This window comes from Mus caroli, chromosome 15 (genome assembly GCF_900094665.2).
Source record: "Mus caroli chromosome 15, CAROLI_EIJ_v1.1, whole genome shotgun sequence".
NCBI lineage: Eukaryota > Metazoa > Chordata > Mammalia > Rodentia > Muridae > Mus > Mus caroli.
The window spans coordinates 8,311,644-8,326,846 of NC_034584.1; positions in this window are offsets into that span (position 1 = coordinate 8,311,644).

The window sequence follows — 15,203 nt, forward strand, 5'->3', positions numbered from 1 at the left end:
CTTTCCTTTGAATATTATTGTTATATGAGCCCATAAGTACACAAACACAGCCTGCTCAGTCTGCTTAGTGCTGCTGATAGCCATAGGATTTCAGGGCTCACCACTTGGTATCGAATAACCAACTAAGGGTCTCATCCTTGGTAAAGACTAATTTTCCTCTCTTGACAGTCATTAATCGCTTATAGTTCTTTGTCTAGGGGCAGGGCACAGTGAGATTTCCACCTTCGTGTTAGCATGTGTGTTTATATAATCATTGTTGAAGTCCTGTTTAGGCAGCCCCGTTGTTGTTATATCATGTGTAGAGCTTCCTTGTCATTCCTAGAAGACAGTCCTACTTTTTCAGGGCAGCAATATGCTCTGCCTACAAACTATACTGGCATGCCCCCCTTGAAACTAAATATTGTGAAGTGAATGCTGTTGAAGAAAGGTCTATAGTCACTAAGGTCCTTTGGCTCTTTCCGTTCTTCATTCCTGGAATGTGCGTGTGATAGCTGGAACTCTAGTAGCCATGTTAAATGACCTTGAGGATTTTGCCCTGTGGTGGCTAAAGTTATGTTTTAAATTTAAATTATTGTGCTTAAGAGATCTATCAAACAAAAATTCCTCTGACCTGTAATCCCCACTTGCCCAAGGATAGATAACTTCCTGGAATGCTGGATGCTGTTGTTGATGTATGATAACAAGCTTTGTGGTTTTGCTTCTGTGAACAAGCTTGATTGCCTCAACTGCACAGCATGCGCTTAATCTCACATAAGCAGAAGGTCTGTAGACAGAAAGTCCGTCAGGATGTCTGCTTGTCTTTGACTGGGTAAAGGGGGGAAGTACACAGCCTTGTGAGTGCTGTATTTATACACAGTCCCTGACTGATGTAATTCAGGGCCATAAACCCTTGGAGATATCAGTATGGACCTAACCAGTATACATGGACCTAGCTATTATGTAATAAATTTTGCTTCAAGTTTAGCTTAAAAACCGTGGTAGTGGTCTTATTCTCACCTGGTAGTATTACTAGTCCCTCTGCTAGGGACCATACAGAAGAAAAAAATGGTGTCTGGACCTTCTGTTGATTGATCTATAGTCTTATTTTACAATTCAATCCTAGTTTTTATACTATTCTTTAATTGGAAACCAACACATCTGAACCTAATCCCAGCTAATGCATGAAGATAGGATATTCTTGAACTATATAAATTGGGTTGTTTGTGGCTTCTTGAAACTCAATGTTTATTTTCTTTTGTACTTTCTTGTTACATAGAAATGTCTTTTGAAATTCTGCAATTGTTTCATTGTACCCAGTGGGTGCAAGGGGAGCAGACTCTGCCTGTACAAAGAGTGTGGCTTGTCAAGGGGTTAGTGTGGTGGCCAGGATGGGGGTGGTAATAACAAACTGAGAGGATACATGAGGGAACATAATTAAAGCCACAAAGGGGGTTCTTCTTTTCATTTGAATGCATTGTGGGACAAACACTGGACATCTAAATTACTAGAATTAAATGCTCTTCTCAGACCCTAGGGAATCGTCAGATAAGCCTTGAGCCATTCTGCAAAAGATGGACAAAGCCTGACATGAGAAAGCCCAGAAACTAGGGAACAAAACATATTCTAAACATGGTTTTTAAAATAACATTGAGCTTTGTATCAGTGTGGTAGGTTAAATGGACACTGAAGAATGAAACTCATTAGGAGAGAAGGTTCACGTTGCAACATCACAAGAAGTTGGTTTGTAGAGGAGAACAAAAAGAAAACAGAGAAAGCATTCGGCAGAATTTTAGAGCTTGAACCTTCCTGGAATTACAGAGCAGAACCCAGCAATCTCCGAGCAAAAAGGCAGAATGATGTAACTAATGCTTTTTAATATCAGCCTGATATTAGTGCATTTGGAGCTGAAGGAGTCTAACCATTAGGAAAATATTGGGTTTTTTAATAATATTCAAAATATGAAATAATGTTTTCCTATATGGACTAAGGTGATGGCTATGATGAACAACAGAAGAACACTGAAGAAGGAAGTCACCAGGACAACGTGACTAAGAAAAGGAGGATGGACATCAATGGCTTCAAATCACAAACTAATGCTGACTCCCCAGTAACTATTTAAACTTTTATTTAAAAAGAAAAAAAAACAGTAAAATTTGGAAGTCATTACCAAATCTGAGTGTTTACATCAGGTACCACAACACATATCTGAAAGTTATTCTATGAGAGAGATTTAGCCCAAAACATCCCCCGTGTCACCATGTCTGATACTGTCTTATTGGTGTATAAGCAGTTCTATGGTTTGGTTTTAGATTTTTGGTTTGTTTTGGGTTTTTTGTTGTTGTTGTTGTTGGTTGGTTGGTTGGTTTTTGGTTTTTGGAGTTTTTTTTTTGTTTTTTGTTTTTTGTTTTTTTGTTTTTTTCATTTTTTTGATACAAGGCCTCACTACGAAGCCCTGTTCTGAACTCATTGTGTAAACCAGGATGGCCTTGAACTCACCACACACAGGCTTAAATAGTCATTTAAGAGAGAGAGAGAGAGAGAGAGACATGGTGGCGGTGAAGAATGGGAGGATACACAGAGTCTATTGCAACCACTTAAAGTCTTAGTGATGTCTGGGACCAGGCTGCCATCAAGGGCCATGACTGGGTCCTTGGCTTGACATCTGTGTTCCCACCAAGGACCACTCAGATGTCTGTAGTCTGGGCTGCCACCTGAGATCATGTTGGTGTCCAGGGGCCATGCTGACCCCAGGGGCCAAACTGATGTGAGTGGCCTGTGCTTCCAACAGAGGCCATGGCCCAGGCTGCCTCTGAGACCCATGTCTGTGTCCATGGTCCTGCTGCAGCTAGGATCTATGTTGATATCTATGATTCGTATTTCCACCCAAGGCCATGTGGTTACTCCTTGTCTGGACTGTTGCCTGGGGCCACATTGATGTCTGAGCACTGTGCTGAGCTAGCACTACTAGTGGTATAGGCAAGGAAGAGCTGGTCCACCCCAACATCTATCCCATCTATGAACTGCTGGAGCACATGAAAGGGCTGAACCTGGAGATCTAAAGTTGAAAGATCTCACGACTCAGGGAAACCACAGGATATCCAAGAAAGCAAGCAGACTGAATAAGCCACGGAGACCAAGCCATGAGACAACATTCCAACTTGGCATCAGCTTCAGTTCCTGCCTCTGGATTCCTGCCTTGAGTTTCTGGCCTGACTTTTCTCGTCTACTTCAACCTTAAAAAATAATAACAGTGGAAAAACTAAAGAGATGGCTCAGCTTTTGGCCAGAAGTTCACAGCACCCACCTGAGCTGCACATTTTTAAATTTGCAGTCATACTCACACCCATACCTATATGTGTGTAAAAGCATTAAAAGCTAAGAGCCATGTGTTAGAGAGAGCTTGTGGCGTCAGTCTTCCTGAGTCGGGATCACCTTGCTTACCACAATAGTTTCCAGATTCATCCATCTTTCTGAAATGTTCACATTTTCTTTGACAGTATATAAATTCTATTGTGTAAATACATCACACGTTTACTGTCCAGTCATTCACTGATGGACATCCAGGCTGGTTCTACTTCCCTGTTATTCTGAACGGAACAGCAAGACACATGGATACGCACGTGTAATAGTTTGTATATCCTTGGACCAGGGAGTGGCACCATCTGAAGGTGTGGCCTTGTTGGAATTAGTTGTGACCTGGTTGGAATGGGTGTGTCACTGTGGGTGTGGGTATAAGATCCTCACCCTAGTTGCCTGGAAGTCGGTCTTCCACTAGCAGCCTTTAGATGAAAACGTAGAACTCTCAGCTCCTCCTGCGCCATGCCTGCCTGGATACTGCCATGCTCCCACCTTGATGATAATGGACTAAACCTCTGAATCTGCAAGCCAGCCCCAATTAAATGTTGTTTTTCATAAGACTTGCCTTGGTCATGGTGTCTGTTCACAACAGTAAAACCCTAACTAAGACAGCAAGTATTTAAGGTGGGTTTCTCACTGGTAAGTTTGCAAAATGGTCCATAAATTATGAACTAGAGTCACTAGCAAATAGAGAAATAACAGACTCTACCAAGGCTGACCCAGAAGCTGTTTACCACCACTGGGTTTTGAATGTCGTCCTTTGGCATAAAAGTTTAATGCATTTTTAGTGACTGAGGAACACATTTTGTTGGGCAGGTGACCTTTTGGTTTGGATGTATAGTAAAAACACAGGTAAAACTTGAGCTGTCAAAAGTGACTGTTCCAATGACTACAGGTCAAGGCTCCACCCACTTTGTCCCAACTCTTTTTGTCCAGCTTCAGATGATACCAGAGGGACTCAGTGCTCCACTTCCCACTGTGGACATCAGAAACATCAGAAATGACCATCTTCCTCCTCTGCCCCAGCAGCCTGCACACAAGCTGTGTGATCTGCTCTTATTGAGAACCAGGATCCTAGAAAGAGGGACTCTTGGTGGATGGAACTGTATGGAAGACGTGGAACTATCAGGAGACAGTAATAGTGGTGGTGTCCCTGACCTGGAAGTGGCAGGTCTAACTGTAGTTCAGCTATGTAGTATCTTAAAGTTCTGACTCTTGAGGACCTCAAAGCAGCTCAGGCAATGTGAAAGATGCTATCCCCACTCATCAGAATCTGCATCTTTGAATGAAGTCTTTGCTCAAAACAGGAGGCTGCCTGTGCTAATGGCATCCACAAAGACCAGACAACAGGCAACCCTCTGAGCATCCCCCTAAGCCCAACACAAGCAGGATCCAGCCCATAAATGCCCAGTGTTGTTCAACTCCAGCAAGATGGGTCTCTAAGACATGGGTACCACAGTTTCCCTCTTCAAGACTAACTGCAAAGGCCACAGTGAGAGATGTTTATGTACTTCTTCAGTCTCCTTGCTACCCCCCCCCCCATCTCCTCTCTCTACTCTCCAAGACACCCAGATAAGCTTCTTATATCCAAAGTTTTTCCTCTGGTAGAAATGGAGCTCAGTAAGTTATCTTTGGCAAAATAGAACCATACAGGGGTATTAATCCAGCAACATGGCTACTCTAGCTGGAATACAAACCCAACCTTTAACCCCAAACAATGAAGGTAAAGTTAGTTTGTAAAAGGAAGCACCCATGTTTGAAAGTGCTGTCTAATTGAGTGGCAGACAAAGTGATGAATCAGAGAAAGATTTGACAGAATAACATACAGTTAACTCTCACAAGAACAGAGAGGGAAGAGAGGTGACAAGAGAGAGCAGCTCAGAGGAGAGAGGGCAGTTTTACTGGGACAATTGTACAGTTGCAGAAAAATAGCAAGCTAGACACAGGTGAAGACAGAATGAGCCAGAGAATGAGGAGGAGCCACAAGATTAGAACAGACTGCCAGAGTTAGTATAAGGCCAAGCAGAACAATTCCGTCCAAAGCTGAAAGAAGCCAGATTGAATCAGTCAGCATGGGAAGGAGTTTTGAGTAAGAACAGCTAAGTTGACCAGTCAGCCAGAGTTCAGAAAGAACCAGAAAAGGTGAGCTTAGTCAGCAGCAAGTCTCAGAGGCTGAAAACCTTCTAGGCCTAGATAAGATTGTACAGAGGCTATAAGCTTAGGCCTAGGTTAGCAAGACAGAGACAGCAATTACATCAGGAGACTAAAAGTTACTTTTACATTGAACTTTACTAGAAAGACACTGGTGGATCAGATGTTGGGAGTATCAAGAGCTCAGGGAAAACAGGCAACTCATATACACTCAGAAAGGTAAGCAGGCTTACCTTTAGATAATGGAAGAACAATGTCCCTCACAGAAAATCATCTGAGAGAAGTGTCCACTGACAAAGTTCTCACATTATGGGTACAATTGGAACAGAGAAAATTATCCATTTGGCTTCCAAAGTGATGGCAGATGCCATACCCCATACAGACCATGCTCTGGGGAACACTAGTAGTGTCAGCTGAGAGCTGTTATGAAGAAGGGATGGACTCTTGCAGGGAAAAAAAGGTAAAGAAAAATAGCACATAACCACTCCAAGCAGAAAATAATTTAATTAGTGACTTTGTATCTAGGTATGGATATTGAAGAAATATTCACTGGCCCTTGTTAAAGCAGAGAATGGCTAGCTATATACAAGGCATCACAATGGGTATAGGTGTGCAAGGCCAGGGATTAGGGTAGGGCTGTGTCAGCAGAAGGAGTGCTCAGAGGCGGAGAGATTCTGGCTAAATTGCCCTAATTTTAATCTTGTCAAACACTGGCCTCAATGACCAGACATCTCCTGAGGAATGGCAGGGATGGGGAATGAGATCGAAAGGGACTTGAGGTGTCAATATCAAGGGAATAAATAGCTTAGCTGGGCTTCTTGCAAAAACTGGATTTTACCAGAGAAAACAGATGGGCACCTCGGAAAAAGCTTTGGAAGCCTGACCAAGAACCTTTGCCGCCATGAAGAGGGCAATGAAACCTTCTAACTGTTTTATGCTGATGCCAACCAAGTGATTCTCACATTCTTTATCCTGTGCTTAACAAGATATCTTAGAATTAAGGCTTCAAGGGAATAAGAATGCTGTGTTCTTTCTCAATATGATACATATTTATTTATTTTTATTATCTTTTTGTAAGCCGACACTTCTTCAGTCAATTTCTCTGCCTTTGTAAGTCCTTCCATGATCTGTTTTCTCCACTTGTAGAATAGTTCACCTTTCACTTTTATTTGATCACCTTCTTTTATCTTACTTATCAAACAGACTTTCCGTTTTCTTGAGTTTCTCTAATCCTTCAGGATAATCAGAACCTAAGAGCTTTGCTCAAAGAAACTAATTTGCATTCTCAGGTTACCTACTACTTCTTGGTACCATGTCTTACACGTGCCAGGGAAGCATTGTAGCACTGAGCTATACCTCCAGGCCCTCCTGCTTCTTAGGGATTCCCTTACTAAGTAGAAGGTCCAATGGGATATTCTTCATCCTTTATCAGTTACTTGTTACAGTTGCTTTCTGAAATAGGCATTATTGCCAACTCCAATTCAGAGATGCTGTACACAAACATTCCAAAGCTTTAATAATTAATTTGTAGCCACCCAGGCAGTATGTGGGAAGGATGGGATCTGGATCTTGTCCAACTCTAAAAACCCATTACCTAAGAAAATAGTCCATGAGGTTGAGGGGTGGGGGTTCAACTCAGCTAAAACTAGAACAGAACTTTCCCACATCACTGGCATTCCCACCCTGGAAAACAGCTTAGTCATCATCTGTCTGACTAATGGGGCTCCCTCACCCCATTACTGCACAGAGGATTGTCTTCTATGTCCTGGAAAATCATTGTCAAGGAGCTTTTTCTTCCTGTCACAAAATATGAGTACCAGGTTCCATATATATATATTAAAACTGTTAGCTACTATTAGTTAACTTAAGAACAGTCCCTGGGGATGTAGCTCAGTGGTAGAGCACTTGTCTAGCAGGCACAAGGCCTTAGGTTTAAGACCCTGGCACACCAAAACAAACAACCAAGTTCTCAATTAGTGGGATTGTCTATTTGAAAGTCAAAGGGGAGCCACTTGAATTCCACATAAGGAACCCCACGTACACTGTTAACTATATAGAACTGCGAGAGTTAAGCCAGTCCAGTCCATTCAGAAACGAAGAGAGGGTCTGAGTAGCTAAATGAATGCTCAATGCCACCAAACATGAACAAGCCAAAATCCAAGTCTTCATAGACCAAATCCACCTCAATATATGCAGCTCACCGAGCTCTCACACATGACATTATCAAAAACTTGGGGGCAGCAGGGCTGTCGAGATAGCTCAGCGGGTAAGAGCACTGACTGCTCTTCTGAAGGTCCTGAGTTCAAATCCCAGCAACCACACGATGGCTCACAACCATCTGTAATGAGATCTAAAGCCCTCTTCGAAAAAAACAAAAAAGGCACCTGGGAGGCAGAGGCAGGCAGATCTCTGAGTTCGAGGCCAGCCTGGTCTACAGAGTGAGTTCCAGGACAGCCAAGGCTACACAGAGAAACCCTATCTTGAAAAAACCAAAAAATAAAAATAAAAAGAACTTTGGGGGTTTCTGTTCTATGTCTGAAGTGTGTGGATGTTATGACAGCTGAACAGCAAGCATTTGATCTAACAAGTCAGTCTTGAAAATCTACTAAAAATAGTTTCCATAAACATAGCTCTTAACACGTAGTCACTTAGACTCTATTGTCTGAGGTACAATTTCCTAATAAATCACTCACTGTCCCAGAACCCTCACTTTGAGCAGACACTCTTCTCTCTCTCGATGGGGGTTACTTTTGAGCTGTCAGGGTGCAGAGATCAAAGAAGGATTAGTTGACACATCTTTTACACATCCAGTTACTGGGCTTTGGGGAATGATCCACATTGTATAAAATTTGCATCTGGGTGGCTACAGACATTTTCATCATTTAAAATTCATTTCAGGCAGCCATTCAAAGATGATGAAGCAAAGTGATATATTGTTTTCTTCCTTTGAACAAGGAAACACCATGCAGATCCAGTTAAAAGCCAAGCCAAGCAAAAATAAATTGCAATACTCAAAGGATGTCTTATATTATGGAAGAAAACATTGTCATACAGTGCACAGAACCCCAGGCTGGGGCCATCTAAGCCCTCAGATGTATACCAGCCCAGAGTGGGTATGCTGGGAGACCATGCAAAGGACTGGCAGAGGCCTGGGAAGATCCCAGAAGTCTTAATGTTTATGTTTAAGAAGAAAAGCACAATACTCTAAAATGTCCCCAAGATTTCCTTTTATCCTATATGGTAAGGAGATAGATTCAAAAACAAACATGTCTGAAAGGAGTCTTTAACCAACATTCCCCAAGATAAATAGACACACGGCACCATGCAGGCCCACGCTGTAAAGCATCAAACCAACCAGAAGTTGAAGGAACAACGAAGAAAGCTAGCCTGGAGCTTAGGTAGATAAACAGGTAGACAGACAGACAGATGACAGACAGACAGACAAATGTATCCAAATGTGTGTATTGGGATGGTTCCTACTCGTCTTGATCAAGGGTGCTTTTAGCAATGCTTCCTCCTGGAGGAACACCCAGAGGGGACACCCAGAGGGGAACACCCTCTGTTGGCCTTGTTTTCCCACCTGTCAGCTGGCAGAACACAGTGGTCTAGGCAACACACAAGACTACCTCTTTTAGCACATGGCTAATGACTATGGTAATGTTGTAGCATCCTGGCCATTCTCAGTCTCAACGTAGGAACTGCGACTCTGCAGAGAGTGCTTCTTCTTGTCTTTCCTCTCCTCCTCCTCCAGAGAAAGAAGAAGGAGATCAGTTGTGATGGTGGGGCACGTTCTCTGAGGGAGTCATCACTGCTGGACTCCATCTCTTTTATTTTGTTGTCTTTGTTGTTGTTGCTGCTGCTGCTGCTGTTATTGTTGGGAGGGGCAGAAGAAGCAAGCTTGAGAAGAATAGATTAGGTGGACTGATTTCAGAGCACTCTAGTTATAGATGTGATGGCTTTCTGCCTTGTCCCTGGCTTTGCAGTAGTTTGGGAAAGGATGTAGCTGAACACATGTTTGGGACTGTTTGGTTTGAATGTGGAAGCTATAACAGCATGGAAGTCACTTTCCAAATGCTGCAAAATACCAAAGTGAAACACTGAAAATAAAATAAACGTTATCAATACAACTACCAAGCAAACGCTCTTAGGCAAAGTTAACAAAAACAAAAACCCTTCACAGGGAAATTATCATTTGATGTGTCAAGTTTTATGAACAGAGCAAGGGAAGATTTATAGATTTATATCACTAATGTATATCATGTATGTTTCTGTGCGAGACATTGATAAGAAGTGATGAGATGGGTCAGTGGATGAATCACCTAAACAACAGGAATGACTTCTACATTATTATAAAGATGCATGAGAGATGGCATTTTCCATCCTTCTCTACCACTCCTTAAGCAGTGAGGTGGAAGGTCTAATAGGACTGCTCCTTTGGGACATTCTACCTAGCAGAGTACTTTGACGTCCACCTCCATTTGTCCCTTAACAAGATCATTGTCCTTCCTGACTCCTGCACACAATAATCAAGGGCATCCTGTGACTGTGTATAAGCATTCTCTTCTAGGACTGGGCACTATTAGCTGATACCTGGGTCATTTAAGCTCTTATCATGGGCATAGAGGTAAATAATGGCACCATCAGGGGGAGCTTTCAATGACACAGAGGTGGTGAGTGGTACCAATAGTAACAGGGCAAGGGCTGGGTGTCCTTATTAAAACATCTTTGAAGGGAGGAGAGTTTGTTCCTCTGCTGACACAAAGGTTATTGAGCATGTGCAGGCCCCGCATCCTCATCCTTGTCCATGTCTGCCCAAGTGTCCTGTCCAAGGTCCCCTGGAGCCCTTATCGTGAGTAAGAAGTCTAGTGGATTGGACTATTGGCTGGGTCTCCTCAGATGATGGAAGAGGGAGGATATCTGGAGCGCATCTGCTTCCTGGTGCGCATTGTTAATTCTGCTTTCTCAGTTTCACCTTCCTTTTGTACCATTTAGGGTCACAAGAAGTCTGGTAAAAAAAAAAAATGTATGGCAGACTTGAAAGAAATTGTCTATGTGACACCCAAAGCTATGTGCACTCTTTACAAAAATGTTACTGTTGCTATAGCGACCAAGTCCTACCACCAGACACTTCCCGGTGTCTTTACTTCACTGCTCCATTGCCTACAGAGATGTTTTGAGTAACCATGATGCCACCACATGCCTAATGAGAGGTGGGTCCTCGGGAGAAGTCCCTACGTGACTGAGGCCATGTCTATGAAGAGCAGCAGTAAGACGCGAGTCATTTTCTCTTTTTGGCTCCTCATTCAGGAGGTTGGCAGCTATGAAATGCCACACACTCCAGCACTGATATGATACTCAGTAGCTATTAGATCACCCTTTTGAGCAGATATCTGCAGAAGGTCCTAGAAAAGTGTACTATCGTGTAGTGGTGCTATATAGACAAATAGATAATAATTCTATAGAATTTCTGATTTGATTCAAATAATTTTTAGGAAGAAAGTTTTTAGAGATGGTCATAGTTGCTAGAAAGATGTAATAAATTTAGAATCAAGAATAGAATGTACCCACTCCTCAGAATGGTAAGTAAAGGCTGCATAATGAGAACTACAATGAGCTTTCATAATCACACTAAAAAGAGTAATAGACTTGGGAAAATTTTATGTTCCAGGAAAAACATGTAAGTACAAGAATAAAGCCACAGGTGTGCACTATGATAAGGCAAGGCCATATAATAACTGTCGTTTTGAATTTTTAATGAGTATATTATAATGAAACACTGCTTTGAACTTAATATCTACCTCCTTCTGTAACTCCCATTTTATGTAACATTTTATCTCTGAGGTAATTTTCTAAAGAACTTTTTGTCTAAGTAAGTATAAAAAGGCCAGGGAAAAGAAATAATGTGGTTGGTTGAGTGGTTTGACTTGGGAAACTTTGCCCCATGCATCCAAATGTATATGTCTGCTTGTCTATATGTTTGTGTGTAAGTATACGTGTATGTATGTAAGCATGCATGAATACTTGTAAAGTTGACTGTGACAGATGATCGGGCCCGGCCAGAGCGGGGTGTACAAATGTTTGAATGTATATGTGTCTGTGCACATTTGCCTGTATAATGCATCTTAATTCTTTTCCTTTCCTCCCTCTCTGGTTCACAAAGAGTTAAACAGCCTAACCAGAGAGGCTCTGGCTGATTCACCAGAGAAAGGAGCAGCACAATAAATCCTTTCACTTCATCCCCTGCTGCTGAACAACAAGTGTTCATTACCAGATATTAGCGCTTATTACAGCACAAGTATAAAAGGGTTTAGCTCTTAATGAAGCACAGCACAAGTAATAAAGAGTTAAGTTTCCCTAGCACTTATTTAAGCACAAAGAGTTATATAAAGCACAGAGATATAATGTTTAATAAAGCACAGAGTTAAAGAGAAAAGAAGCCAGCGTTTTTTAACTGTAGAATAGACAAGAGAGTTTTTAGAATCTTTTAGAAGTTATCATCAAGCATTCAGTATAGTGAGAGAGCTAGAAGACCAGAGGCCATCAGTCTTTAAAACTACTCTGCAGACCATCAATCCCCAGCAATGTATGACACTGTGTCCCACTTCAAGGCCCATTCCAGGCCTGGCAGGTTCCCGGCAACCACTGTCCTACTTTTTCTCATTATTTTCAATTTGAGGCTCCCTGAATCCAAGAACATGGAACCTGATGACATAAATGGCCACCTGGACTCTTAGCATCCCCAATATTATAAGGAAAGCAACAGTAGCTGAGCTTCCAAGAGCTGACATACCATATTCAACGTTATATTCAATCAAAGTCAGAGACAGCTTTGTCTGAGTCTGAAGCCGGAGCTTCCAGTGGTGTTTACAGAGCTAAGCCCCTCAGAGGGCTACATTTTTTCGTAAGTTCTTATGACCTTGTTTCCATATGATTTTGACTGACCCAAAGTTCCCCAGGACCATCACTAATCCTTTCTGCAAGATGTCTTCTCTTCAAGGCGCAATCAACAACAGCATGTGACATCCATCAAGTCTTGTAAAAAATAGGAAATGAAAGATTTGCAAAAAGATGAAAAGCGGTCCATAGAACTAAAGCAACAGTTGGCCAGCAAGCCTTGAAAAAGACAGAATTCAGGCAAAACCAGAAAATTCGTAAGTAAGAGCCAATGGACAGGACTCTGAGCCTTGGCCTCTGGAATGAACTAGCTTCAACTACTTTCAGTTCTGATGTCACTCTCCTTCAAGCTTTACATCCCAGTGAGAGTACCACTGACACCTTTTGGATGCCCTGTCCAACCCTTACCCTGGGGCAGGCCTGGGGTGCCTGCAGCATGGGGTGGGGCCTCTGATTGACAGGTCACCAAGACTGCTTTCCAAAAAGAAAACAGGGATAAAACCCAAGAGGCAAATCGAGATGTCTGTTGTAGTAGCTTCCATGTGTCCATGATCTAAGAAAGCAGATTTATACTACCAAAAACATTCACAGGAATGCACTGCAGAGACAGTTCTTAAAGAACAGGCGTGTATACAGCCTTGTCTCACAAATGGCCACTTTTAAAGGAAAAAGGAACAAAGAAGTTTCAACGAAAAGCTCTCACAAGACATCTAGTATTGTCTGAAACTACTCTTCACTGCTCTGGGATTTTGGTGTGTATAAACATGCGATCGGGCAGGAAGGAATCTTGGATTTATAATACATAAAATGTAAACTCACGTTAAATTTTAAGATGCAATTCAAACAAAACGGCAAAACCAATGTCCCTCAAACGGCTTGCATAAGCTTAACGTGACAGGGGATCCAGAAACAGAAGGACCGCCAATCTACACACCTGGAGAGCAACCCCGGCAAATGTCCAGGAGTCGCTGGGCTGTTGTATATAGTGATAATTCAATCGGCCCACCAGCTTACCACATCAATCCACTGGAGCCTGGTTAATGGTGAGGCTGGGTCATTATTTTGTTCAAAAAAAAATTGTCTGTTCACCAATCTCTACTCTTTTCTAATTATTAGCCCATGATAATTAGAGTAAGTGCTACTGGACGTGGAGCTGAAAACCCAGAAGCAAAGGAAGGCCTTAAAAATTCTAGGCAAGAGCCAGTTATGAAATGGTCACCCAGATGGTTTATAACAAGTGGATTCTCCACTTCTGAGAGAAGCTTAGAACCATAGGTGCAAATTAGAAACACTGACAAGGAGGGTTCATCCCTGTGGAGCTCCTCATGGGGAACCCTTTGAAGGGCGTTAGACTCACGTAGAGCTGTAAGTTCTTAGACATAGCGCTAGTGTAAAAGCTCTATATCCATTTTACTTGCTTATGCGCCCTGGTGTTGCACATATTGCTGTATACAGAGGAAACATACCTGCTAGGCTCTTGGATGTCTGTACTAAATACATGAAATCTCCTGATTCTGTGAGAATATCCATTTGGGTTTTATTTCTACTACCACATTCGCCTGTAAAATGACGGAACCTCATTGTCAAATGGTATGGAAAACCACGTAAATTGACTTCACAGCTCATACTAGGACTCAGATAGCCACTCTGGTTGTAAGCTATGTAATGTATAAGGATAAACACATTAATAAAATCAACAGCTATGTAATGTATAAGGATAAACACGTTAATAAAATCAACAGCTATGTAATGTATAAGGATAAACACGTTAATAAAATCAATAGCTAATTACTTTCTAGCAATTCTTCTAAGTAAAGGCACATATAGGGAACTGTTGTTTCTTAATTAAAATAGTTCTGAAGGCTTGAGAGAAGGTTTTTTTTTCCTAAAAAGATAAACAACAAAGGCAGATATTTTATGAATTGGCTTCCTAAATTAATTCTAAATATTATTCTAAACTATAAGGCTGTGTTAGGTGGAGAATTATAGCATCTAAGAAACAGGGACAGAAAACATAATTGAAAAGAAATACTTTCTTAAAAATAAATGCTTCCCTGTGTGATATAAAAGCAGGAATTTGTAATAATGTGTAATTTTCATGTTGTTTCTAAGAGAATCTCCACAGAACATTTTACTAGCATGTTATGGACTAACTGGGTGTCATCCATAGTATAACAATGGCATTTATTTTTTTAAAGACTTTCTGTGAATATACATTTTTTATTAATTTTTTTTCAAACAGTATATTCTGATGGTAGTTTCCCTCCCCCTCGTCTCCTCTCAGATCCTCCACAACACCTGATACATCCAACCTTATGATTTCTTTCTCTCTTTAGAAACCAAACAGGCCAATAGTAACAAATTAATTAATTTAAAAAACAGAATTAAAAGTAACATTTCTGCAGGAGATTACCTCACCCATTTCATTTTGGTTGACTTTCAGCCCCACCCCCTCGGGTTCTTGACTTCATTTCCCTGCAGTCCCTTAATCCCTCAGGTATCCCTCCTTCTCCTCCACTCCACCCCCAAAGCTCTTTTTTTTTCCAGTCTCAAATGAGAACTATTTTGGTAATCACTGGTAGATTTATAAGTAACTCTTCTTATATAAGGACTATGGGAAGAAGCATGGACAAATAGTACTAGGAATATTTTCAGAGAATAGCTCTCATGTCATCCTTGAAGAAAAGACCATCTTGAATATATTCATTCCAATACCTGATTCTGACTGGATGATATGGTGGTATGAGTAAGAATCACCCCCACGAAAAGCACCGGGGTAGCTAGGGCGCAGGGTCGGCTGACACTCGCCAGCTACCCACAAC